This window comes from Ctenopharyngodon idella, chromosome 22, assembly GCF_019924925.1.
Source record: "Ctenopharyngodon idella isolate HZGC_01 chromosome 22, HZGC01, whole genome shotgun sequence".
Taxonomy (NCBI): Eukaryota; Metazoa; Chordata; class Actinopteri; order Cypriniformes; family Xenocyprididae; genus Ctenopharyngodon; species Ctenopharyngodon idella.
In genome coordinates this window covers 29,008,286-29,035,609 of record NC_067241.1, presented here as the reverse complement: position 1 = coordinate 29,035,609, position 27,324 = coordinate 29,008,286, and the positions used below count along the sequence as shown (strand labels likewise).

The following is a 27,324-nucleotide window of genomic DNA, read 5'->3' as shown; positions in this document are numbered from 1 at the left end:
TAGAGTGGTACCACATAGGTGGGCTTCATTGTCAAAATGAAACACAACTCTGCCATTTTCAGGAGTCCCTGTGCAGTTGGGATCATTTAGGTGCAGGACCTCAAGTGGAAAATCTGATTCAAAGAGCTGACAACGGGATAGAGACATGATGCCAGTGCTGCTGTAACAGACCTCCATGGCATCTAAGCAGAAAAGAGATCCAGTGTCACTTGTTGTATTACTCATATTATCCTGTATTACCATCTGCAGTTGATTCAGATTATTTGCAGTGTAGTATATCTACTACAGCAAATGTTGTAAAACCTACCAAAGGTTTCAGGATTAGGTCTTTGTCCTTCCAAGCAACCACAGCCATAGTCTTTTCTAAAACGGCAAACCTCATTTCCAGTGCAGCCTAACGTATCACAAACTATATAAAAAGATAGGGAAAGTAAAAAAAATATCATAGCAGATAAGGTAAAAAAAGTCAAGTGCTCTGGTAAGCTACCAAATCCAGGAAACCTGTTTAAAATGTTGGTTGCTGTGGGGATTTTAAAAATGCATTTAGAAACTATATCTAGCATGAAAAGAAAAATGATGGTCAACATATTTTGACAACCAAAAAATTCCAACTGCAACCAACCAAACTGCAACTTTGAGAAGCATTTTAGTACTAGCATTTAATACACCTCAATTGTTTATACAAGCAAAATGCTGTGAAACCATCATATCATTCTTATAATACTGAGAGACTCTATCCACCAGAATGCATGTGTAATGAACAAATCATGTATTCCATACTACAAAACATATCTATAACATACCTAGATGGTAAACAGAATTTCTTACATTACTTGCCACAAGTAGTTAACTTACAATTAATTACAGCAAACTCTGTGGTCCCCCAGTAGTAGGGTTTACACACAGGATCAAGATGATCATGTTTATGAGTGACTGCCAGGTGGTCAGGAAACCAATGTAACCATACATTCTTTTTCATATTGAGACTAACACTCTAACAGAAAATACACATATGCAATTTTCAGAACGTTCATTTAAACATTCATGCAATATTTTAGTTGCATTTGTGATTGTGTAAAATAGGTATGTAATATCTGAATAATAATTATTATTATTAATCATAGGTGCCTGAATCTAATCCAATCTTAATACTGCACATCTTGAGGTATCGTATCACTGGCTAAGTGAATCAATGTCAGATTGTATTATGATAAAATGGCCAATTTACACGCCAGAAATTATGACCTGCGAAAAATAAATAAATAAAATAAAATAAAATAAAATAAAAATCTAGGGCTTAAGCACAAAAAGTGCATTGAAATGGTCATATGGACGTCACCCTCTTTTTCCTGAAACTGAACTGCGCTTATGCTGATTGGTACAATGGTGGCTACTCAGAAGGTTGATTAAATTAGCTTGGTTGTCTATTCCAACATGGTACTTCCCACATCACTGGTATGAAATCTTGGTGTTACCTTTGATCCTCAGTTAGCATTTGATGCACATATAAAATATCTCAACAATCGCCTTCTATCATCTCAGAAATATTGCCCGACTTCGACTATTTCTCCTTTATGCTGTTTGTTTGCTTACCCACACTTCTCCACACAAACACATTACACCAGTGCTCTCACAGTTGCACTTTCCAATCATGCTAGAAATTATTTTAAAATTCTCATTTTAACATACAAAGCATTACATGGGATGGCACCAGTGTGTCTTTGTGATCTTATCAGTCCATATGCTCCATCATGTTCTCTGCGTTCTGCTAACACTCCTTCTCTTCATCAGCCTACATGTAAACTTATAACCAGCTCTTTTATCCTTGTTGCTTAGTGTTTTTCTTTTGTCTGTTTTTGTTGTAGCGGTTTGGGTGTAAGAAAAGTGCATTATAAATAAAATGTATTATTATTATTATTATTATTAATTTGTGTGTTTTTGTTTTCCTGTGTTTTAGTTCCTGATCTTTTGTTCTCATTGCTAGTTTGTTTCCTTGGATACTCATTATGATCACCTGTGTCTTCCGTTTACTTGTGTATTTATGCCCTCTGTTATCTTTATTAATTTCCATTATCAACATGAAAATAAGTACTGTGCGAAAATATAGATAAAAAATGAAAGAAAAATTACATTACCATCATAAACATGAAAAACCCAGCGACCATTCACATTGACATTACTGTTGGATGACAATTCAGAAGCCGTCAGTAAGGAAATAGAAGATGAGTGTGCAGAGTCCACTGTGCCGTAGTGAGCCTGAATTTTAAAAAAGGCATGTAAGTTGGCAATTTGTAAACTGAATCTCTTTTAAGATGTAACAACACTTTCAGTCTTACTAGCCAATGTTGTCTTGTTTCTGCAATGATTCCATAGTTGAACAGGATGAAGGAGTGGTCAACATTGGACACTAAAACAACTTGAAAAGTAACCACCTTCAAAACACCAATAGACAGCATTCAGAAAATTTCAAAGAAAAATACACAGAACTCCATAATCAATATTGATAGAGTATGGTCAATTAAAAATTTGGTCTTACCCCTTCACCAGAGGAGTACGGGACACTGTCCCAGGTAGCCACAAAGGCTGATGTAGTGTTAAAAGGAAGAGGAAGGTTAGGGAAGTTTTGATTAATAACTGCAGAGACTTGTGCCAGTATAGCACTGCTTGTATCCTCTCTATAGGAGATAGTTCCTCCACGTCTATTGTCAAGGTGAGTCCAAAGAGGAGCAATAATGTCTCTTCCAGAATTCACAAGGGGGGTGTAGGTGGACAGTGGCTCTGAAAATGTTAGATGGCCATTGTTGTTTACCTAAAATTAAAAAAAAAAAAAAAAAAAGGAAGAAAAAAAAGAAAAAGAAAAAAAGTGTGTTTTAAAGGACATATATTTGACTAACCAAGACTTATCCTCTTAAAACCCATTAAAAGTAATTTGAATTTCACAGAGTCTTCAGAAGTAAAGAATTCTCACAGATATCTTTGGAAAAAAAAATAAATAAATAAAATAAATGCTTACAAAGATCTGACTGTATGTGTGTTCAAAGTATTTGAAAGGCTGCTGCAAAGCAATGGCTTCCGAGCTTCCAACATCAGATATGCAGTTTACTATTTCTCCATTGCCGGAAGGCAAGAAATTAGCTGGCACTATGAAAAGGAAAAGTGAGAATGAATTCTTTAGTTGTGCTACAGAAACATTAAAATGGTACAGGTAAAGTAAGTTTCCTGTTACAATGGCATTTATTGCAAACAATAAGACAATTATTGAGACGCACAGTTTGGTGAGCCATCAACATGGAAGGACCAGTGACCATTCACATTGATATTGCTGCTGGATGAGAGTTCTGGGGCACTGGTAACTGGAATTGTGAAAGAACTGACAGAGTCCACCGTGTTGTAACCAGCCTGTAGAAGTACAGTAAATGAATCGTGTTTAGGTCCTCAATCTGTTCCAGATATAACTGTCTTTTGCTTGTAATGTTACAAAAATGACCAGTTATGTAAGATATGAAGTGAGGCAAGGGCAATTCCTTGTCATTCATCTCATTTGTAAACTACAAGGACCTGTCTCTACTTACCAGCCAAATTTGTTCTGTTTCTGCAATGTCTCCATAGTTGATCAGGGTGAAAGAGCGATGGACACTGGAGACTAAAACCACCTGGAAAGTAACCAACTTCAAAATACCAACGGACATCATTAAAAACTTTTACCCCTCACAGGAAAACACTAATTCATTGATAAACAATGATTAGATCTTACCCCTCCACCATTATAGTAAGGCACACTGTCCCAGGTAGCGACAAAAGCTGAAGTAGCAGCAAAAGGTATGCTAGGGAAGTTTTGATTAACAGCTGCAGTGACTTGTGCCAGTACAGCACTGCTTGTATCCTCTCTATAGGAGATAGTTCCTCCATGTCTATTGTCAAGATGAGTCCAAAGAGAAGCAATGATGTCTCTTCTGGAATCCAGATTGGGGTTGTAGGCAGGCAGTGGCTCAGTAAACGTTAGATGGCCATTGTTGTTCACCTAAAATTTAGGAACACATTTTCCAAAAGTATGTTATGGAGAATTTTGAAAAAACCTCAATGGGGAAAAAAAAAATAATGCTTACAAAGATTTGATTGTATATGCGTCCAAAGTATTTGAAAGGCTGCTGCAATATAATGGCTTCAGAGCTTCCATCCTCAGCAGTGGGGTTCACCATTTCTCCATCCCCAAAAGGTAGGAAACTTGTTGGCACTAGGAAAAGTTTAAGTGACAAGGAATTTAGTTGTGCTACAGAAACATAGGCTCAAAAGTGGTACAGGTTAAGTAAGTTTTCTGTTACAATGGCTATTATTACAAACAATAAGATGATTAATTGACGCACAGTTTGGTGAGCCATCAACATGGAAGGACCAGTGACCATTCACATTGATATTGCTGCTGGATGAGAGTTCTGGGGCACTGGTTAATGGAATTGTGAAAGAATTGACAGAGTCCACCGTGTTGTAACCAGCCTGTAGAAGTACAGTAAATTTAAGTGTTTTGGTTCTCAACCTTTTCCAGATATAACTGTCTTTTGCTTGTAATGTTGCAAAATGACCTGTTATGCATAATATGAAGTGAGGCAAGGGCAATTTCTTTGTCATACATCTCATTTGTAAATTACAAGGATCTGCCTCTTACCAGCCAAATTTGTTCTGTTTCTGCAATGTCTCCATAGATGGTCAGGATAAAAGAGCGATGAACACTGAAGACTAAAACCACCTGGAAAGTAACCAACTTCAAAATACCAACAGACATCATTAAAAACTTTAACCCCTCACAGGAAAACACTAATTTGTTGATAAACAATGATTAGATCTTACCCCTCCACCATTATAGTATGGCACACTATCCCAGGTAGCGACAAAAACTGAAGTAGCAGCAAAAGGTATGTTAGGGAAGTATTGATTAACAGCTGCAGTGACTTGTGCAAGTACAGCACTGCTTGTATCCTCTCTATAGGAGATAGTTCCTCCACGTCTATTGTCAAGGCGAGTCCAAAGAGGAGCAATGATGTCTCTTCTGGAATCCATAGAGGGGTTGTAGGCAGACAGTGGCTCAGTAAACGTTAGATGGCCATTGTTGTTCACCTAAAATTTAGGAACACATTTTCCAAAAGGATATTATGGAGAAATTTGAAAAAAAAAAAACTTCACTGGGGGAAAGGGGAATAATGCTTACAAAGATCCGATTGTATATGCGTCCAAAGTATTTGAAAGGCTGCTGCAATATAATGGCTTCAGAGCTTCCATCCTCTGCAGTGGGGTTCACCATTTCTCCATCCCCAAAAGGTAGGAAACTTGTTGGCACTAGGAAAAGTTTAAGTGACAAGGAATCTAGTTGTGCTACAGAAACATAGGCTCAAAAGTGGTACAGGTTAAGTAAGTTTTCTGTTACAATGGCTATTATTATAAACAATAAGATGATTAATTGACGCACAGTTTGGTGAGCCATCAACATGGAAGGACCAGTGACCATTCACATTGATATTGCTGCTGGATGAGAGTTCTGGGGCACTGGTTAATAAAATTGTGAAAAAATTGACAGAGTCCACCGTGTTGTAACCAGCCTGTAGAAGTACAGTAAATTTAAGTGTTTTGGTCCTCAACCTTTTCCAGATATAACTGTCTTTTGCTTGTAATGTTGCAAAATGACCAGTTATGTATGATATGAAGTGAGGCAAGGGCAATTTCTTTGTCATTCATCTCATTTGTAAATTACAAGGATCTGCCTCTTACCTGCCAAATTTGTCCTGTTTCTGCAATGTCTCCGTAGATGGTCAGGATAAAAGAGCGATGAACACTGAAGACTAAAACCACCTGGAAAGTAACCAACTTCAAAATACCAACAGACATCATTAAAAACTTTTACCCTTCACAGGACAACAATAATTTGTTGATAAACAATGATTAGATCTTACCCTTCCACCATTATAGTATGGCACACTATCCCAGGTAGCGACAAAAACTGAAGTAGCAGCAAAAGGTATGTTAGGGAAGTATTGATTAACAGCTGCAGTGGCTTGTGCCAGTACAGCACTGCTTGTATCCTCTCTATAGGAGATAGCTCCTCCACGTCTATTGTCAAGGCGAGTCCAAAGAGGAGCAATGATGTCTCTTCCGGAATCCATAGAGGGGTTGTAGGCAGACAGTGGCTCAGTAAACGTTAGATGGCCATTGTTGTTCACCTAAAATTTAGGACCACATTTTCCAAAAGGATATTATGGAGAAATTTGAAAAAAACTTCACTGGGGGAAAGGGGAATAATGCTTACAAAGATCTGATTGTATATGCGTCCAAAGTATTTGAAAGGCTGCTGCAATATAATGGCTTCAGAGCTTCCATCCTCTGCAGGGGGGTTCACCATTTCTCTATCCCCAAAGGGTAGGAAACTTGTTGGCACTAGGAAAAGTATAAGTGACAAGGAATTTAGTTCTGCTATAGAAACAGGCTCACAAAAGTTACCATTTAAACATTGGCTTACAGTTCAGTGAGCCATCAACATGTAAAGCCCAGCGACCATTCACATTGATATTGCTGCTGGATGAGAGTTCTGGGGCACTGGCTACTGGGATTGTGAAAGTATTGACACCGTCCACCGTGTTGTAACCAGCCTGTAGAAGTAAACAGAATTTTTAAAATCCTTAATCTTTTTTTAAATAGAACTTTCTTTTTCTAGTACAGGAAGTATTGAAGGAAGAGTAAAATTCTAAATAATTTCTGTAATTTGTAAAATGCTTTAGGACCTGTACTTCTCCACTCACCACCCAAATTTCTCTTGTCTCAGCAATATTACCATAGTTGAACAGGATGAAAGACCGATGAACACTGGAAACTATAACAACTTGGAAAGTGGCTGTCTGTAAATCACCAATAAAAATAAACATAGACAACACAGTGCATCAGAAAACAGTGGATCAATTGTTGATCATAGATAAGATCTTACCCTGTGATCATCATAGTATGGCACATTCTTCCAGGTAGCGACAAAGGCTGAAGTAGCAGCAAAAGGTATGTCAGGAAAGTATTCTCTAATTGCTGCAGTGGCTTGTGCCAGTACAGCACTGCTTGTATGCTCTCTATAAGAGATGGTTCCTCCATATCTGTTGTCAAGGTCAATCCACAGAGGAGCAATGAAGTCTATTCCAGGGTTTCGAATGGGAACATATGTCGTCAGCTGCCGTGTAAATGTAATGAGGCCATTGTTGTTCACCTAACATTAAGAGAAAAAAAAAAAAAAAGGAAAAGTTTTGACCAACATTTGACCAAATTAAATATGAAAAATATGGCACACTGCTAAATCTAAATTTTAATCTATAAGAAAAATATCAATTTCAATTACTGTAAATACTAGGTTTTTTTATGTATAATTATCGATGCATAAATAAATCTGCAATAATCCAATACTTACAAATATATGACTGTGTGTACGTCCAAAGTATTTGAAAGGCTGCTGCAAGAGAATGGCTTGAGAGCCACCATCATCTGTAAGAGGATTTACTGTGTCTCCATTTCCAAAATCCAGGAAATTAGCTGGAACTAAAGACAATGTAAATTACAACACATTATTAAGACTCTTAAGTACAAATTAAATGTGCAGGGCAAAAGTATGAATTAAAATTCAAAGTCAAATGAGGTTCATTAAAACTCAGTAAAAGTATTTTTATGTACCCAATAATCATATGTTATTCAGCAATTAATTTTTAAGCTTTGTTCTTTTAAGTTAAAACTAGGGATGCACTGATAACACTTTTTCCAGAACAAGGTCCATACCCATACATTTATTTTTGCTACTCGCCGATATCGTTATCTGCATTTTCATTGCATTTGTCATTTTTAAATGTATTAGGTAGAGAAACCAAAATAAAATGAATCATATTCACTGTTTTAATTTGTTTAGAAAATATATAGGCTATTCCCTTAAGTTATTTTCATGGACTGTTAAAATGTATTGTACAAGCCTTTGACCAGGGTTCCTACACATTTTCCATTTCAAAATTCCAAACTTTTCCAGACTCAAATTTCCAAACCTCTCTTACTATAAAGAAAACGAGAGCATGGATGCATATGAAATAACAGAGATCTATTTGCTCAAAATTTGTCTTTTCTTAGGGTAGTAACTTTAATATAAAGGCCTAATGTCCAATTTAACGCATTCCCTGTGGCGGCGGAGAAACCATGACACGAAATGGGCTGATGGCACAATATGGCTGTGTGCATTGTCCTATTTGCCAAGTTCAAGGTTCTATAAAAAAAAAAAAAAAAAAAAAAAAAATACTGGTACTGTACAATAGTGTTCAAAATTTGGCTTTCATTAGGGCAGTACATTTAGGTCTTTAGGTCTGCTCTAATGCATACTCTGTGGCGGCCAAGAAACCACATGCTGATGGCTGATGGCACAATAGGTGGCTCAGTGTGCATTGTCCTATATGCTAAGTTTAATGGTTTCTCGTGTGCACACGAAAGTCTGTATATTTTTTATTTTTGCAAAGGTCCTTTTAGAGTGCTAAGAATGTCATGAGAAGAAACCCAAAAAGCTTATAACCTGCATTTTTGCATAATGAAAAAGTGCACCTTGAATTCATTCAGTCGTGTTTAACAACTAAACAACTAAACTAAATCACTAAACAGCTGCCATGAAAACACACTTCTTGTATGATAAATTTATTTTCATTAAATTCTTAATTTTCTATTATATAAAAGTAAATAGAGGCAATAGTCTGGAAATGCAAATATTTTTCCATACTCTGTTTTCTTTTTTCCATACTGTTCCAGACCTGGAAATTACTCAAATCAAATTCCATACTTTTCCAAACTGAGTAGGAACCCTGTATTTTTACTGTTCATTCTGTTGCTCTATCATATTTTATCTTACATTTAATAGCACAATAACATATATATGTGTGTGTAAATATCTTATGGATCTTCTGCAATATAATTTGTAATAGCATAGTATTGTCATTACCTTCAGCCTTGGTTATTTTACCTGGTGTTGTGAAAACAGGACAGAGTTATTTTCAGAGCTTTTGTATAAATTATATAGTAGATATTTTATTTCATGTTTGACAAAACTTTGCAAATTAACATCTAAAACTGATATATATTTGAAAATTCAAAGTATTTAATTAATTTAATCATTAATCAATGAGTTTTTAAACATTTTCATATATAATATCTGACTGCCTTACTGGCAAAAAGAGACAGCAGTGCTACAACATGTAACAGGGCAGGTTTCCCCATCGTTTAGTTGGTCTGTCACCGTATTCTGTAAAAGACCAAAAATATTTTGTTTGCATAACATGTACAACATTTTATGAAATATTTGTTGCTACTGGGTAAAGAAAGCCTGGTTCACATTGTATGATTTAAGTATGATTTGGCTGTCTGAGACAAATTTTTTTGAATCCTAAAAGATTCCTCTGATCCTAGGCCAAAATCTGAAGTTCTTTGATCGCTAGTTTAACATGTTCGTACAGTCTGACAAACAACAATTGTAAAGGACTATTATTAATTGCACAGTGTGCACCTGGCTTTAGCAAAACTGCTAAAATAAACCAAAATCAAATTGAAATAAAATAAAATAATGATACAAAGAAACTTACCAATATGTGATGTTTCTGAAGAATAGCTAATGAAGAACTTCTCTCCTGTGCTTTTTGGAACACATGATTTCAACGTTATTGTGTCTCAATTTATACCTGTGTTATGGGTGTGTTTTGGGTGGGGTTGTCACCTTTTTTTTTTTAACAACCCTTTTAAGATTCTCACAAATTAAGACCGAACACTTATTTGCACTAGATACCACATAAAATTGAATTGTTAACATTCCTGAATTATAACTGGGAAACAATAAACAAGTGTTCACAACTGCATCTCTCTTTGAATGGCTTACACTATGTTTAATAACAAAGTCTGTAGCTTCAATATTTGTTTGTAGCATATTATAGAATCTGAGGCTCCAGCATGACATAGCATACCATGAGCTGGCCTCTTGACCTTTTAAACTGGTTTTATGAATTTAAAGAGTGCATTATGCTTAAGGCTTTAGGCTAAAGGCATTAGCCATCATTTAGGGGTGGCCAAGAAATGTACGATAATTAGACAAAGAACTGTTTCTTTACGACCACAATGCCCGGGAGAATTTTTTTAGGTGTGCACCCAAACTTCGCCTCAGTGCCAGGTGCAAATCAAACAAGAGTGCGAAAAAAATAAATAAATTATAGATATACGATACCAATAATTTGCCTATTTATACTATGCCCTAAAAGTATGTACCATTTTTGTGAAGAAAAAGTACATACTTTTGAGTGTGTAGCAGAAGAGTATAGGCAAGCTTTGGGACATAATACTCTGTCATAGTTGCATTTTTAAAGGACAGCTCTGTCGCTTAGTTATGTACATTACGTACGTATCGCGCTTTTTACAATGCAGATTGTTCCAAAGCAGCTTTATACTGATAACAGGAAAATAATTTTGGCTGCACAGCAGCTCTAGAAGAAAATGGTGTCACTGTCCAGCTTAAGTACGTTAAGTACGTATTGATTCATTCCATTGTAAAAATCATTAGTTATTAATTTAGTTCATTTATCTATACAGCAGCTCTGGAGAAAACAGTGATGTCATAGTCCAGCTCAGTTCAATTTGCATAGAATGGTGTCAATGCAGGCAGATCAAAAACATTGTTGAATATCAAGTTAAACTGACCTGTCAATCAACTAATCACAGTTAAAATCCTCCACATTAAAGGTGCAGTGAGTGGTATTTAAACTATGCTGTTGGACATTGTTGATATTTGAAATTAACCCAAACAAACCCACCCCTCTCTTCATTGCTCCGCCTTCAAAACTCACGCTCCAATACTAAACAACCTGCTCCAAGTCGGTCTCAAACACCAGCCCGATTGCTGCTGGCATGCTAGGCAAATGCAGCATCAATGACGCTAAGCACCTCATTCTCTAGCGGTCGTCAGTGGTTTAACTGCAGAACTCTCACTATCTGGCCACTGTTACACGTGCAATGCGAGTGGATGTCTGTTTAGCACAGCTGACGCGCAACAAAATGCTTCACAAAAAATAAAGCACAGTTGATGAACGAACAACAAGGAAGTACAAAAAATGAACACAGTACACAAGAGTAAATACAAAGTGTTCGTTGTTAGTCACAAACAGCACAGCAGCTCCAGACAATCAAAACCCAGTGTACTCACATGATAAACGGGATCAAAGCAGTTTTCAGGCCTTCCCTCTTAGCTCTCTCCAGCGCTGGAAAGCTTTTCTAATATAACCGGGTCCTAAAGTGCTTACCCAGGCATAAACCTTCATTCCAGTGATATTCTTTTGAGCTGTTTTTTATTGTGTCCCATTTCTCATTCTGCAGTTTTTTGTTTGTTTGTTTGTTTGTTTGTTTGTTTTTTCTTATTTTCAGAACTCCCTCTTGCTCGTTCTCTCTCCTCGACCATCATACGCCCCCTGATGCTGATTGGTTAGACGTTTGTTGTTGGACTTGGCCCTACTAACTTCCAAACAGTGTATTTGAAATATCACTGAGTCCCTCTTTAAATTTAACCCTTGTATGTCATTAAGGACATTTTTGTCTTCTTTTTTTTTTTCCTTTTGAAAATTTTGCCTGTGTTAATGCCAACAGCATAAATTTTGGCACAAGTGTGTATTTTTATTAGAATTTTAATATTTCACCCTCATTTTCTTTAATAAATCTATTTTACACTAGGTACACAAAATAATTACACTCAGGACCCTGAAACCCAATAAAACAATTTTTTAATCCCAGTGTCATTTAACTATAAAATGATGCAGCCTATTTAATAGGCTTTCATTCTGTTGGCAAGGCTTCAAAACTTTTTTTTTTTTTTTTTAACCAGATGGTGCCATTTTCTCAGGTATGGCCTATAAAGCAAATACTCACTTTATTCCTGTTTTCTGCTTCTGCATATTATGCCAGTATGCAGCTATAATTGTGTGGCTGTGTTGGTATATGGATGTCAGAGTGTGATTTGGATGTGTGTAATAAAAATAATAATAATAATAATAATAATAAAAAAAAAAAATTGTGTGTGTGTGTGTGTTAGCATGTAATGTTTGAGAGAAAAACTCTACTGTGAATCACAAAACCAACCACTGTTTGTACCAGTGGAGCTTTGCTGGCATCTAATGGGGAATTGTACTGCGCCCAAACAAAATCTTACTGCAAGCTAATTTTTTGAGATATCAACCTCAAATATTTAGTAGCTTTTGCATTCAGCATTATTTATAAAATATGTATTATATATAAAAATTTGCTCATAAATAATTTTCATAAACTAAAACCTTTATAAATTTTTTGTTTCACTTTTTAAAACCTTTTTTTTTATTTATTTCAACAATGATCTACCAAGGGTCTTCTTTAAAATGAGACCAAACATAGCTAAGTCTGTACTCCCAAGCTTCTTTATGACAGTTTTTTGACCTCAGTGTAACTTTTTTTTTTTTTTTTAAATGATGCACAAGGGTTGCATGGGTTCCATGAGTCGTGGGTCTTTCATGCGGAGAATTCTCCTCATGTGTTTGCAGTTTGCAAAATGATGCATTTAAAAGTTGACCAAACGTATCTTTACAAAAGTTCACAATGATGCAGATGAAATTTAATGTGGATAACATTTGATAAATATCTTTTCATCAGGTTAGATAGAGTACAACGGGGCTAAAGGCACACTTTAAGAAAGTGATGGGACGGTTGATACCCGGGCTCCGATGCTCTGACCAATTTTTCAAAGCACTACTCTGTTCGATCACTTTTAGGGGAGAATGCTGATCCTTGGAAAATTTAACAATTACAATAGGGTTTCAGCACTACACGCTTGTACCCCTAATTATCTATAAATAAATTACAGACAAAATTAAATAATTTTAATAAGGGCTTACACATTTAGGAACTGCATATAAAGTAAAGTAATAAACATCAGCAAAGTCTATATACACATACCTCACAAAGATCAGATATTGACAGGTTAGACTGGTTAATGTACAGATTTATTGCTCAGATTTTTTTGCATCTTTATGTTCATAAAACATAAATTTTATTGCCCAGAAAATTCTTGAGAAAACATGACAAGCCTTTGGCAATAGAATAACTATTTTTGCCATCCAATGTGTTTTTAACACAGAAAACTGGTTACTCCTTGGTTGTGATGGATTTCAGGAAGAAGAAAGCACCAAGTGTATCGAATTAGATTTGTGCCAAAATATATTGAACGTAACTGCAATTTATTTTTTTCAGTTTCAAAGACATTTTATTCAGTTTCACTTTATATTTTCATTAGTTTCTTAAGTTACGTTCAATATATTTTGGCACAAATCTAATTCTATAAAAGTGTGGCAACGGAGTGGCCAGCGAGTGATGAAACGAGCCACGAGTGCAGCGTGAGAGGAAAAATGAGCCGCGGGTGGGAAAATAACTGCAAATGTGAGTTACATGAGTCTGTTCAGTGAGTGGCCATGTTGCCTGTGTAGGAAGCTACGCTGGATGAAATTGAGAGTAAATTACTCGAGTTACTCGCAACCAGGGGCGTAGCACCAAATCTCGGGCCCTATGCAAAGACATTGTGTTGGGGCCCCTTTTGCTAGCTACCCATAATCCATATTTATCACACTTTTTTAAAAAAAAATAATAGGGTACAACTATACACATAGCTCTCACTGATAGAAAAACGGTTGTACTGTATATCATGTATTCAGTATAACACTTAAATAGAGCACCCCAGTATCCCCTTAGACATAAAAATGACAGTTTAACAATATTTAACTGTTTTATTAACAGACATTGTGCTTTGTATTCCAAAACATTATAACATTTCCAAACTATTTAACAAATGCTTATTTAACAAGCATGATGAACACAGGATTGATATTACCCTGATCCATAAATTACATGTCTGATATTTGTGCAACCATCAGTTGCACAAATATATATATATATATATATATATATACAGTGCTCAGCATAAATGAGTACACCCCCTTTGAAAAGTAACATTTTAAACAATATCTCAATGAACACAAAAACAATTTCCAAAATGTTGACAAGACTAAGTTTTATATAACATCTGTTTAACTTATAACATGAAAGTAAGGTTAATTAATATAACTTGGAGAACAAAATTTTCAGCTTTACTCAAATTAGGGTGATGCAAAAATGAGTCAAGTCAAGTCACCTTTATTTATATAGCGCTTTTTACAATGCAGATTGTGTCAAAGCAGCTTTACAGTGATAACTGGTATATAATTTTGGCTGCACAGCAGCTCTTAATGAAAATGCTGTCAATGTAGGCAGATGCAAAGCACTGTTGAATATCAAATGTCAAATGTCAAGTGTACACCCCACTGAAAGTCTCTGGAGCAAAACTAAATTTTAGACTACAATTGTCTAAGGCTACATCCACACAAAGCCACAGCTTTCCCCATTTCCATATCCGATTTTTTTCCCCCCTCATCTCAAGAAATATCTGCGTACACACTAAACCACTGAAACCGACTCAAAACGATGTAGTATACATGCCAGATCAGTATGTGATGCTGTAATTCTGCCACAGGGAAACACTAAAAATGGAGAATAAGACTTGGAGCATAAACCTTGCACGCTGTATACAAACTTTATTAAAGCTTAGAAATAAAGCTTTATTTTAGTAAAGCTAATATGCTCGGTAGCTTCTGCAGAACGAACACAAGCATATAGTCTGCTATTGTTGTTGCTGTTTTGTGCTGTTAGAGGTGTATGACTAGGGTCGACACGTGGGGTGATGACATCATCGTTTCACAAAATATACAGATTGGCTGTACACACGAAAACGCAAGGGCGTCGTTTTCAGATTTATCCACTCTGGGACCCGGTTTCAAAAAATAGCGGTTTCACCTTCTGAAAAAGCCGGATCCATCTGGACGAAACGCCTATTCGATACCAAATTGTTGCGCATATACCTAAACTTTTCTCTGTGTGGACGGGCGCTAATTTAACAAGAATTTTAACAAGAATTTAACAAAGGTGTTAAAACCAATGCAATACCTGCCAAATAGTGAGCTGTTTTTAACTCACATGTTATAAATGCTTAATAAATGTATTTATTAACACTTATTTAACTCAAAACCAGGTTCCTGGTTTATTTCATGATGCAGCAAAAATTGACTATCATAATTAGACTGAAGGGTGTTGTATTTGTGCTTTTCTTATTAATATCTCATGACTGCCACTTTTCTTACTATGTTGCTTACCAGAAGTTTCTGTCTTACCCATGATACTCTCCAAAAAGGTCATGATGCCTATCCACAGCAGTGTATATAAACTGATTTCTTGTTTTTTAAAGATGAAATTCCAACTTTATTTTGAAAATAAAACAAAAGATAATAGCTATAACTTGTTTAGATATTAATAATGAAAAATTTAATTTCAGTATTAGTTACCTGTGAACCTTAATGTAGGGTGGACACTTGTGAACCATTTATTCATGAGTTATAAACATTAATAACCTGTGAAAGTGAACCTTAATGTAAAGTAAAAACCTGTGAACCATTTATTAATGAGTTATAAACATTAATAACCTGTGAAAGTGAACCTTAATATAAAGTGAACATGTATTTATTAAAGCACACACAAAAGATCTTTTTTTTTTCCTGGTGACATATTTTATTGTTGAAATATTAATAAGCAATTCATAATTATTCTTGATATCATGATAAAGGATACTATAACTTTAGTATTTGGCCATTCATACAGTACCTGCACGCGACAGAAGCGGGAGCGCCGGAGCGGTTATTTGTTTAATATAACTACAAACTACAGGGTATATACAGGAATCGTGGAGTTAAATTTAATACCTTTTAAGACCTTTTTTAAGACTTTTTCCATACATTTTAAGACCTCATCGCCACTTCAAGTTTAACCGGTTACATCAGCGACACTTTAACTTAAATTTACTATATATTGATTGCAAGATAGCACAACTAAACAGTCTTAGTTTGTGATAACTCCTTATCAATGAAACATAATTCAGAAGGGTGGGAACAAAGTACAAGAGAATTAATTGAGTGACTAGCCCAATGCAAGGTTTATTAGAAAGAGAAACCAGAAACAAGAATTAGACCAATAAACAAAACAATTGACAAAACTTACTGAAGAGGGAAAATAAAGCTCTCCAAGCATTTGCGCGATAGAGACCTGCATTTTGCATCCCATAGCGGCTTTGTGGCTAGCACTTAGCATGTGGGACTGGACAGCGTTGATCCTCATCGAGGCTACGCTAATTGCCTTCCAACACACAGAGCAGTACGCCTCACGGTTATTCTCAGAGACGGCCCTCACCCATGGTTCCAACTAGGGGTGCAACGGTTTAGTTTTTATCACGGTTTTGGTGGAGTGGGCTCTCAACCTGAGCGGGCAAGGCACGCCCTGGGGCTCATACGCCAGGGCGATGGCGTCCACTATCCAGTGGGCCATCCTCTGCTTGGAGACAGCCTTTCCCTTCTGCTGGCCTCCGTAACAGACAAAGAGCTGATCTGAGGTCCTGAAGCTTTGCGTTCTGTCCACGTACAGGCGCAGAGCGCGGACGGGACAGAGCAAAGCTAGGGCTGGGTCTGCCTCCTCCGAAGGCAGCGCTTGCAGGTTCACTACCTGATCTCGAAAGGGAGTGGTAGGAACCTTTGGCACATATCCAGGCCGGGGTCTCAGGATAACGTGAGAGTCACTGGGCCCAAATTCCAGGCACGATTCGTCAACCGAAAATGCGTGTAGTTCCCCTACCCTCTTGAGCGAGGCCAATGCAACCAGGAGGACGGTCTTTAGGAACAGTACTTTTAACTCGACTGATTGCAAAGGCTCGAAGGGACGACCCCGGAGAGATGTAAGAACCAGGGTCAAATCCCAAGAGGGTACAAAGGGGGGCCGGGTATGATTCAGTCTCCTCGCCCCCCTCAAGAACCTGACGATCAGATCGAGCTTCCCTAGCGATTTACCATCAACTGCATAGTGATGTGCGGCGATAGCGGCAACATACACCTTGAGGGTGGAGGGAGACAGCCTTCGATCCAGGCCCTCTTGCAGAAAGGAAAGCACGGTTCTGACCGAACATGATCGGGGGTCCTCTCGCTCTGGTTGAGAGGAACACCATTCAACGAACAGGTTCCACTTCAGCGCATAGAGGTTCCTCGTAGAAGGAGCTCTAGCAGAAGTGACAGTGTCTGCGACCGCTTGCGGGAGATCACTCAGAACCTCCGCGTCCCGTCCAGGGACCACACATGGAGTTTCCACAGGTCAGGACGCGGGTGCCAGAGGGTGCCCCATCTCTGAGTCAGGAAACGCATATTTGCGTAGGCCCCGGGGCCAGCTGATTGCCAGGGCATCCATGCCGAGCGTGCCGCCGGTCAGGGAATAGAACAACTGGCAGTGGGCAGTCTCCGGGGAGGCGAACAGATCTATCTGTGCCTTGCCGAAGCGCTGCCAGATCAGCTGGACCACCTGGGGATGGAGTCTCCATTCGCCCGGAAGCGGAGGTTGCCGTGAGAGCTCGTCGGCTGCATGGTTGAGCACGCCTGGGACGTGAATGGCACGAAGCGACCTCAGATGCTTCTGATTCCATAGCAAGAGATGGCGGGCGAGTTGCGACATACGGCGGGAGCGTAGACCACCCTGATGGTTGATGTACGCAACGGCCGCAGTGCTGTCCGAGCGGACCAGCACATGCTTGTCTGTCAAAAGCTCCTGGAAGCGGCCCAGTGCAAGACGTACTGCTAGCAACTCGAGGCAATTGATATGCCAATGCAGTTGGGGCCCCGTCCACAGACCCAATGCTGCATGCCCATTGTACGTGGCTCCCCATCCCGTGGCGGAGGCATCTGTGTGGACCACAGCATGCCTGGACACTTGTTTGAGGGGAACTCCTGCCCGCAGGAACGAAGGGTCCGACCACTTGCTGAGGGTGCGACGGCAGTTCGGTGTCACGGGGACACGGAACGTACCGCGCTGCCACGCCCATCTCGGGACCCGCCCGCGGAGCCAGTGTTGAAGTGGCCTCATATGAAGCAATCCGAGCGGCGTGAGTGCGGCTGCGGATGCCATATGCCCCAGGAGCCTCTGAAAAAGTTTCAGTGGGGCCGCTGTCCTGCGCTTGAGCGTACTCAGGCAGGTCAACACTGACTGGACGCGCTCCTCGGTGAGGCGCGCAGTCCGGGAGACCGAATCCAGTTCCATACCAAGATAAGAGATCCTCTGCCCGGGGGAGAGTTTGCTCTTGTCCTAGTTGACCCGAAGACCCAACCGACTGAGGTGAGCTAACACCATGTCCCTGTGTTCGCACAACTGCTCCCGCGAGCTGGCCAGGATGAGCCAGTCGCCGAGGCAGTTGAGGATGCGAACGCCCTGTTCCTTGAGCGGAACAATGGCCGCCTCCGCAACCTTTGTGAAGACGCAGGGCGACAGGGCCAGCCCGAAGGGTAGGACTTTGTACTGATATGCCCGACCCTCGAACGCAAACCGTAGGAAGGGTCTGTGACGAGGCAGAATCGAGACATGAAAGTACGCGTCCTTCAGGTCGATCGCTGCAAACCAATCCTGGGGACGGACGCATTCGAAAATGCGCTTCTGCGTAAGCATCTTGAACGGCAGCCTATGAAGGCACCGGTTCAGGACACGCAGATCCAGGATTGGCTGTAGCCCACCGCCCTTCTTCGGTACAATGAAGTAGGGGCTGTAGAATCCTGACTTCATATCAGCTGGAGGGACCAGCTCGATTGCATCCTTCGCCAGGAGGACAGCAATCTCCGCCCGGAGAACAGGTGCATTGTCCAGGGACACCTGAGTGTAGTGGACACCCCTGAAGACCAGGTGACGCCGGGCGAACTGAATCGCATAGCCGAGTCTGATAGTGCGAATGAGCCAGCGGGACGGGCTGGGGAGCGCTATCCAGGCTTCCAGACACTGAGCCAGTGGGACCAAAGGCACCACAGACGCACCGGGGGTGGGGCAGCGAAGCAGAGTGCTGGAACCCGACTCGGACGGCGCAGCAGCCCGAAGTGGGGTCAGACTCTGCGAGGTGACAGTGTGAATGGGAGACGGCTGGGGGGGCGGCCTCGACCATCACACTGGGACCTGCTGGCGAAGTGAGAGTGGGCTGCGAGTGGCAAGGTGAGGCCTCGTGCGCTGACAGCCGCAGTCTCTTGTGACCTGGAGGATTGGGAAACTGCTCTCTTTGTGATGAAGTGGGTACCGCTGGACTCCGGCGGGACAGACAAGTTCACAAATTCCCCCCGGCCCTCCTCCGGGGGTGGGAGAGACGATGGAGTCCTCTCCCAAAGAGCAGGAACCTTCCCCTCCAGGTCGCCCGTCTCAGGGTCGCGTCTTCCTCGACCTCTTGCCACCTGGCTTGGCCTGAGCGGGCTGGGCGCCACGTCCGCGACCGGCACCCTGCTGTTTGGCTGGTGTTGGCTGCTGCTTTGCCGTCTTAGCAGGGGCGGAGGACGACGCAGGCGGGCGCCCTCGGCGACGAGCGGGCTGAGGCTGTGCGGCCAGCGGCGGGGTGGAGGCAGCAGCGGACCGCTGGGGCAGGACGTGTTTGATAGCCTCAGCCTGCTTCTGGGTGGCAGAGAACTGCTGGGCGAAGCTCTCTACCGCGTCGCCGAAAAGGCCGACCTGTGATATGGGGGAGTCCAGGAACCGATACTTGTCGGTATCCCTTATATCAGGAAGGGAAAATAGGCCGTCCGTGGGAAAAACCCCATTCACTCGAGTTGCCACTGTACGCCTAGGAAGTCGGTGGGAGCGCTGCAACGAATGGACGTTTCCTACTTAAATGAGCGGCGAAGTGTACGCTTTCCCCCTTACCCCTGGCTTAGGCCGACAGGGGGAGGTTTAGGCCTTCGGTGGAAACTTTTAGGCCGAAAGGGGGAGGTTTAGGCCGTCGGTGGAAAAGTAGGCCGAAAGGGGGACGTCTAGGCCGTCCGTGGAAACGTAGGACGAAAGGGGGAGCTTTAGGCCTTCGGTGGAAAACCCTAGGCCGAAAGGGGACGTTTAGGACGTCCGCGGAGAAGCGCGCCACCCCGTGGCCGCAGCCCGAACTGCGGGCCGGGCGCCCCGACTTCGGGCGCCCACCGGGGCGCGCCCCCCAAAAATCCCACGGGCCCGGCGCGCAGCTCCCACGGACCGCCGTCCACGGCCTGCAAAATAGGCCTCCCGTGCCGCCCGGGTCAGGGCGCTTCCGTAATGGGAATAAGGGAACCTAGGCGGAACGGCCATAGGCTCTGACTGGCGCGGGACGCCTACGCGCTCGGTGGGAGCGGCGCGCGCCGTGGACGGCCCCGGCCCAGCTACCTAGCAAGCGCGCGGGACTTTTTCCCTTGCCCCCGCCTACGCGTCCCCCTGAACGCCTACCCGTACGCCGAGCGCCCAAACGCCTCCCCCTGACCGACCGCCCTTCCTCAAATGTACACGAACAGCCTAAACCTCCCCCTGACCGACCGCCGACCACCGGAGTCTTCCTCGCGTCCACGGACTGCCCGCGCGTCCCACTGACCGCCTAAAACGCCCCCAAACGGCCCGGGGGAGGGCTGGGACGGTTGGGGTTGGGCCGTGACGGTCGGGGATGGGCGCGGGAGGGCTGCGGCGGCTAGGGTTAGGGTGCGGGCGGGCTGCGGCGGTTAGGGTTGGGCGCGGGAGGGCTGCGGCGGGTTAGGGTTAGGTTTGAATTTACCCATGCAGTTGTACACAGATGGCTTACGGGGTCCCTGTCAAATAGGTCGCAGCTGGGAGGAAGATTCCCTTACCCATGCAGTTGTACACAGATGGCTTACGGGGTCCCTGTCAAATAGGTCGCAGCTGGGAGGCGGATTCCCTTACCCAGCACCCTCCCACCTGCTATCTATTCGACGCGGACCCCGTAGGATGTCTGGGGATGCCGCTCGTTTGACAGCCACAGTGGGCTTTCATTTTTGGATTTTATGATTTGAAAAACTTGAATTGACTATTTTTTTGTACACAAATGGCTTACGGGATCCGTGTCAAATAGGTCAAAGCTGGGAGGAAGATTCCCTTACCCAACACTCTCCCACCTGCTATCTATTCAACGCAGACCCCCTAGGACGTTTGGGGATGCTGCTCGCATCACAACAACAGTGGGTTTTTAATTTATGCGTTTTTGACTTGAAAAACTTGAATTTACTATTTTTTTGTACACAAATGGCTTACAGGGTCTGTGTCAAATAGGTCAAAGCTGGGAGGAAGATTCCCTTACCCAACACTCTCCCACCTGCTATCTATTCGACGCAGACCCCCTAGGACGTTTGGGGATGCTGCTCGCATCACAACAACAGTGGGTTTTTAATTTATGCATTTTTGACTTGAAAAACTTGAATTTACTATTTTTTGTACACATATGGCTTACAGGGTCTGTGTCAAATAGGTCAAAGCTGGGAGGAAGATTCCCTTACCCAACACTCTCCCACCTGCTATCTATTCGACGCAGAGCCCGTAGGACGTTTGGGGATGCTGCTCGCATCACAACAACAGTGGGTTTTTAATTTATGCATTTTTGACTTGAAAAACTTGAATTTACTATTTTTTTGTACACAAATGACTTACAGATTCTGTGTCAAATAGGTCAAAGCTGGGAGACAGATTCCCTTACCCAACACTCTCCCACCTGCTATCTATTCGACGCAGACCCCCTAGGACGTTTGGGGATGCTGCTCGCATCACAACAACAGTGGGTTTTTAATTTATGCGTTTTTGACTTGAAAAACTTGAATTTACTATTTTTTTGTACACAAATGGCTTACAGATTCTGTGTCAAATAGGTCAAAGCTGGGAGGAAGATTCCCTTACCCAACACTCTCCCACCTGCTATCTATTCGACGCAGAGCCTGTAGGATGTTTGGGGAAGTTGCTCGCATCACAACAACAGTGGGTTTTTAATTTATGCGTTTTTTGACTTGAAAAACTTGAATTTACTATTTTTTTTGTACACAAATGACTTACAGGGTCTGTGTCAAATAGGTCAAAGCTGGGAGGTAGATTCCCTTACCCAACACTCTCCCACCTGATATCTATTCGACGCAGAGCCTGTAGGATGTTTGGGGAAGCTGCTCGCATCACAACAACAGTGGGTTTTTAATTTATGCGTTTTTTGACTTGAAAAACTTGAATTTACTATTTTTTTGTACACAAATGACTTACAGGGTCTGTGTCAAATAGGTCAAAGCTGGGAGAAAGATTCCCTTACCCAACACTCTCCCACCTGCTATCTATTCGACGCAGACCCCCTAGGACGTTTGGGGATGCTGCTCGCATCACAACAACAGTGGGTTTTTAATTTATGCGTTTTTTGACTTGAAAAACTTGAATTTACTATTTTTTTGTACACAAATGACTTACAGGGTCTGTGTCAAATAGGTCAAAGCTGGGAGAAAGATTCCCTTACCCAACACTCTCCCACCTGCTATCTATTCGACGCAGACCCCCTAGGACGTTTGGGGATCCTGCTCGTATCACAGCATTAGTGGGTTTTTCATTTATGCGTTTTATGACTTGAAAAACTTGAATTTACCCATATATTTGTACACAAATGGCTTACGGGGTCCCTGTCAAGTAGGTCGCAGCTGGGAGGCAAGATTCCCTTACCCAACACCCTACCACCTGCTATCTATTCGACTCTGACCCCCTAGGACGTTTGGGGATGCTGCTCGCATCACAACAACAGTGGGTGTTTCATTTATGGGTTTTATGATTTAAAAAACTGCTCATTTTACAGGTCGGTGCTGGTGAAAGTGATTTTTGGAGCTGCTCATACATGTATAACTACAGCGTCTCCTTGCCACACCCTGGCAACCGGGCAGCAGCAGGCACTTCTCTTTTCGGTCTTATTTTCAACATTGTGCATGTGAGATGCTGGCCGAGCCGAGCACACATCACAGCAGGCACCATTCGATTGACTGCATCAAACTTTGTCGTCTGACAAGATCGGATGTAGCACGATCGACAGCTAGACAAGTTGTGGCAGGCAAACTCTGAGTCTGCTGGGCTCCTCCTCGCTCACCGCCTCCCACCCGGTGCGTTTTCCAGTAAGGCCCAGGCAAACTTACTTACGAATGCACCCGACCCCTCAGGCTGCAATTTCAAGTCGCCCGTGCGTTCCTTACTCCAAAATGCACTCTTACTCCAAAGTGCACCCAGGGCCCCCCAGATGCATTTTCCAGTAAGCGCCGTTCCGCAGTGCCAAATTACTCCGAAATGGACCCCCTCCTTCTCGCGCTGTAGCTGAACGGCTCCGAAATTGCTCCACGCGTACGCGCGACGCCTATCCAGCAAGGGTCCGCAGGACGTTCGGGGACGCGCCACAGCCAACGACGCCCGGCGCTCCCCACGGCCCCCGGACCCCCCGCCGCCCGTCGGGGGCCGCCCCGGGCCGTTTCCCCACTTTTAGGCCCGAAGTGGACGGATAGGCTGTCCCTGGACACCCAGGCTCAACACCACCCCCAGTGGTGACACGGACTGACTATCGGCCGAAAAATTCCCTTACCGGCGAGTTAGGGAAAAACTGACATTGGACATCTAAATAAGCTGCAGGTGGGAGTACAAATGGAGACACCCTGTTCTTACACATACTACGGGGACAATGGCCACTTAAACCTATGGCAAAATTTCCACCAACAGACTAACTTCCCTAACCCCTATTAGGGAATTCCCTTACCGACGCGCCCACGGGGAGCCTATTTTGCACTCGGTGGACGGCCGTTCCTGGATGCTGCGCCGCACCCCCTAAACGATTTTTCACGCGAACGGCGGTGCCCCGGGGCCCGTCCGCGCGCCCCGCGGGCACGCGCGGAAACGTCCCCGTCTCCCTGGGCCCCCCGGGGGCCCCGCGGGACACGCGGTAATGGGCCGCTGCGGATTTTCGCGGCCCGTTTCCCTTACCGCCCTGGTCCCGCCTGCAACTTATCCGACGGGCCCCGTAGGCCGTCCGTGGGAGGGGCCCCCCACGGCCCCTAGGCCTCGCCGGACGGCCTCCCGGGGCGTCTCCGGAACCGAGCCTCCCCGGGGCTCCCCGAGCCCCGGGCTCCGAGTCGGCTCGGTTCCCGAGATACGGCCGCCCGAAGCCGGACAGGAAGTGGCCGTATCTCGGGAACCGAGCCGAGCCTGGGCTCCGTACGCCCGGTGCAGGGGTGGTCTCCTGCGACGCCCCTGGTCCCGGGCTCCGACTCGGCTCCGTTCCCGAGATACGCCCCCCCGAAGCCAGACAGGAAGTGGCCGTATCTCCGGAAGGAAGCCGAGTTGGAGCTCTGTACGGCCGGTGTGGGGGGGTCTCCTAGGGAGGCCCCCGCCCCCGGAGTCTGGAGGTGTCAGTCGGCTCGGTTCCCGAGATATCCCCCCCCGAAGCTGGACAGGAAGTGGCCGTATCTCGGAAGCGGAAGGTCCCCGGAGGTCGGGACTGGGCCCAGAGTAGGGTCCCTCCGGGAGGCCCTCTCGGGCCGAGTCTCGAGCCCCGCCTCGCTCTGGTTCCCGAGATACGGGCGTTTGAGTACAAGGGTGTTTGAGAGAAAAGGCGCCATATCTCGGGAACGGAAGGTCCCAGCGCCTCGTGCTTCGGGGTGGTGAGGGGTCCCGGTGGGGGCTCTCGGCAGGCGCCATCCCGGGCCCCGGGGAGGCTCGGCTCCGAAGCGCCCCCTAACCTGTGAAGGCCCGTAGCTCCGGAACCCGGCGTCGGATCGGCACGGGCCCGGGCTCGTTGGAAAGGGGCTCTCGAGAGGCTCCTCTGACCCGAGTTCGGGAGTTACGGCCGTTCGAAAATAGCCGTGGGATAGGCAGGAAGGGGACGAAAAAGCACTCCGTGGACACCCCGTCTTTACATCCAAACAGGCTGTACACGGACTGCCTATGGAGCCGCTTCGGATAAGTCACAGGTGGGATGCTGCGGAACAGGCCGAAAGGGGACAGAAACGCGCTACCTGGACATCCCATGAGGAACTTATTCGACAGGGATTCATAGGCTCTCCGTGGACACACCGTTTTTACAAAGGCCAACTCTCCAAAGAGGTTGTCCGCAGAGTGCCTAGAAGGGCCGCGTCGGATAAGTCACAGGTGGGATGCTGCGTAACAGGCCGAAAGGGGACAGAAACGCACTACCTGGATGTCCCAAGTGTAACTTATTTGACAGGGCTCCACAGGTAGTCCGTGGACACCCCGTTTTTTTACAAAGTCCAACTCTTTAAAGAGGTTGTCCGCGGACTGCCTAGAAGGGCCGCGTCGGATAAGTCACAGGTGGGATGCTGCGGAACAGGCCGAAAGGGGACGGATACGAAGTTCCTGGACAGAGGGAGCGAACGCTAGGGGGCGACGATGCGTTGTCCACGAACGGCCGTCCACGCCGTGCAAAATAGGCCTAAGTTGGACAGATAGGATGTTCCTGTACGGGGCGCGACCGCTAGGGGGCGACGCTGGGTGTCCACGAACGGCCGTCCACGGCGTGCAAAATAGGCTGTCCGGACACCCCCGGGCCAGGGCGCTTCCCTTAGGAGGGGAGGTAACGCAGCCGAGTCCTCATCTCCCGAGGACTCTTGCTCACCTTCCGATGCCGCGATCGACATGCGGTCATCCGCCGGTGCTCAGAAAGAAACGGCTGGTCGCTCCGTAGAGGGACCAGCACGCTCAGTTGGCAACACCACCGGTTGCAGTGAGGTAGAGGATACAGGGGCCCGCGGAGATCACCGGATCACCCTGCCTACACGCCGACACACCGTCACCCCGGCCGAAGCCAGAGAAAACGGCGGAACGGGGCATAGGGAAGGGGACCCCCGCTCCCTGAGAACCAAGGAACGAGAGTCTCGATCTCAACACTGCAATAGTCATGTTCCCACAATGAGAACATGAACTATCCACAAAAGCTGCTTCAGCGTGCTGAACGCCCAGGCACATGATGCAGCGATTGTGGCCGTCAGCGGGGACCAATGAATGACCGCATCCAATAACGCACAGACAAAATGACATCTTGAAAAAGACGCAGGATTCGTCTGTGAAGCTCTTTTAGGAGGGGAAAATTCAGCTCTCTTGTGCTGAAGCACACAGGGAGTGTCACGATGTGTACACCACTCCCCGAACACAACGGAGGAACTGGCCCAAATTGCAACAGACAACAAGCTGGGATTGGAAATTGTGCTGTAAAAACAGCAGTTGAGAGCTTTCAAGCTCAGGCTCCTCGGGAAGCTCGCGACCTCGCTGAAGTGCTGTCACACCAGCACAAGACGCTATTTTCCTTCTCAAGGCTTGAAGAATTCACTCTGAAGTCTGAAAAGCTGGAACACAACTAGATGGCTCGGAAGCAAAAGACAGAGTGCGATGGCATCTGCTCCCCTATTTATACCACCTGGCGGGGGCGGTGCGCATTATGCAAATATCGCACGCCAACTCCATTGGCCTGTTGTAGTTCACTCGAAGCTGATAGGGCTCTCTAGAGATATCCCAATTCGTCGGTCACTACTGACGTACGCCGAACGTGACCGACTGAAAGGGAACTTCTATTTTCCCATTAGTCAACGATGTTGCTTAACAACTGAGCGTGAAAGGACCGGTGCTATCAGTCAGTCAGTGAGCGCGGTAACAGATGACATCAAATCTAGCGGGATTCTATAAATAAACTACACAGAATCACACTATTCGCCTACGCAATGATTAAATTCAGGTAAACTTTAGCATTCAACCTCTTTGGACAAATATACATAATGAAGATTATACAAAATGTAATACCTTGGAAAATGGCTTTTAAGACTTTTTAATACTTTTTAAGGGCCTTAATTTTATCTAAATTGATTTATCAACTTTTAATACTTTTTAAGACCCCGCAGACACCCTGAACTAACACAGCGATTACACATATAATATACGAACTAACACAGCGATTATAACATAAACACTTGAAAAACATAGTCTGCAATGTCACTTCAGTTAGCTTACCCATCAAATCAGTAACGTAAAACAAAAAATTTCACTTCAGAGCATGTCGGAACAATACTGGTAACTGCGCCACTTCTTCTCATGAAAGTGGCAAGGCTTTATTGGATGCTCACTAGCGCCAACTCCTGTCACACGCCAGAACACGCATGCTTAGTGATGTAACCCCGAAAGAGTGATGTGACCTAAAAGAGTATATAAAGTATAGCCTAATATATTATTGTCACGTCTAGTTTTCTATTACTATAGCTTACTATAGTTTGTTCTCCTACATTTTTTAGTTTAGTTATCTTCATAATAAAAAAAAAAATGCTGCATCTAATTCCTGCT

The 27,324-nt window shown here is 43.9% G+C and overlaps 1 long non-coding RNA gene across 1 annotated transcript; it reads right to left on the bottom strand.

Moving 5' to 3' along the window:
• Positions 1–2,135: 2,135 nt before the first annotated feature.
• On the bottom strand, positions 2,136–4,010 carry LOC127505199 (uncharacterized). Its single transcript, XR_007927637.1, has 3 exons — positions 3,573–4,010; positions 2,337–3,399; positions 2,136–2,256 (listed from the first exon to the last, which is right to left on the bottom strand). It is a non-coding gene; the product is annotated as an uncharacterized LOC127505199 (long non-coding RNA).
• Between the last annotated feature and the right edge of the window lie 23,314 nt (positions 4,011–27,324).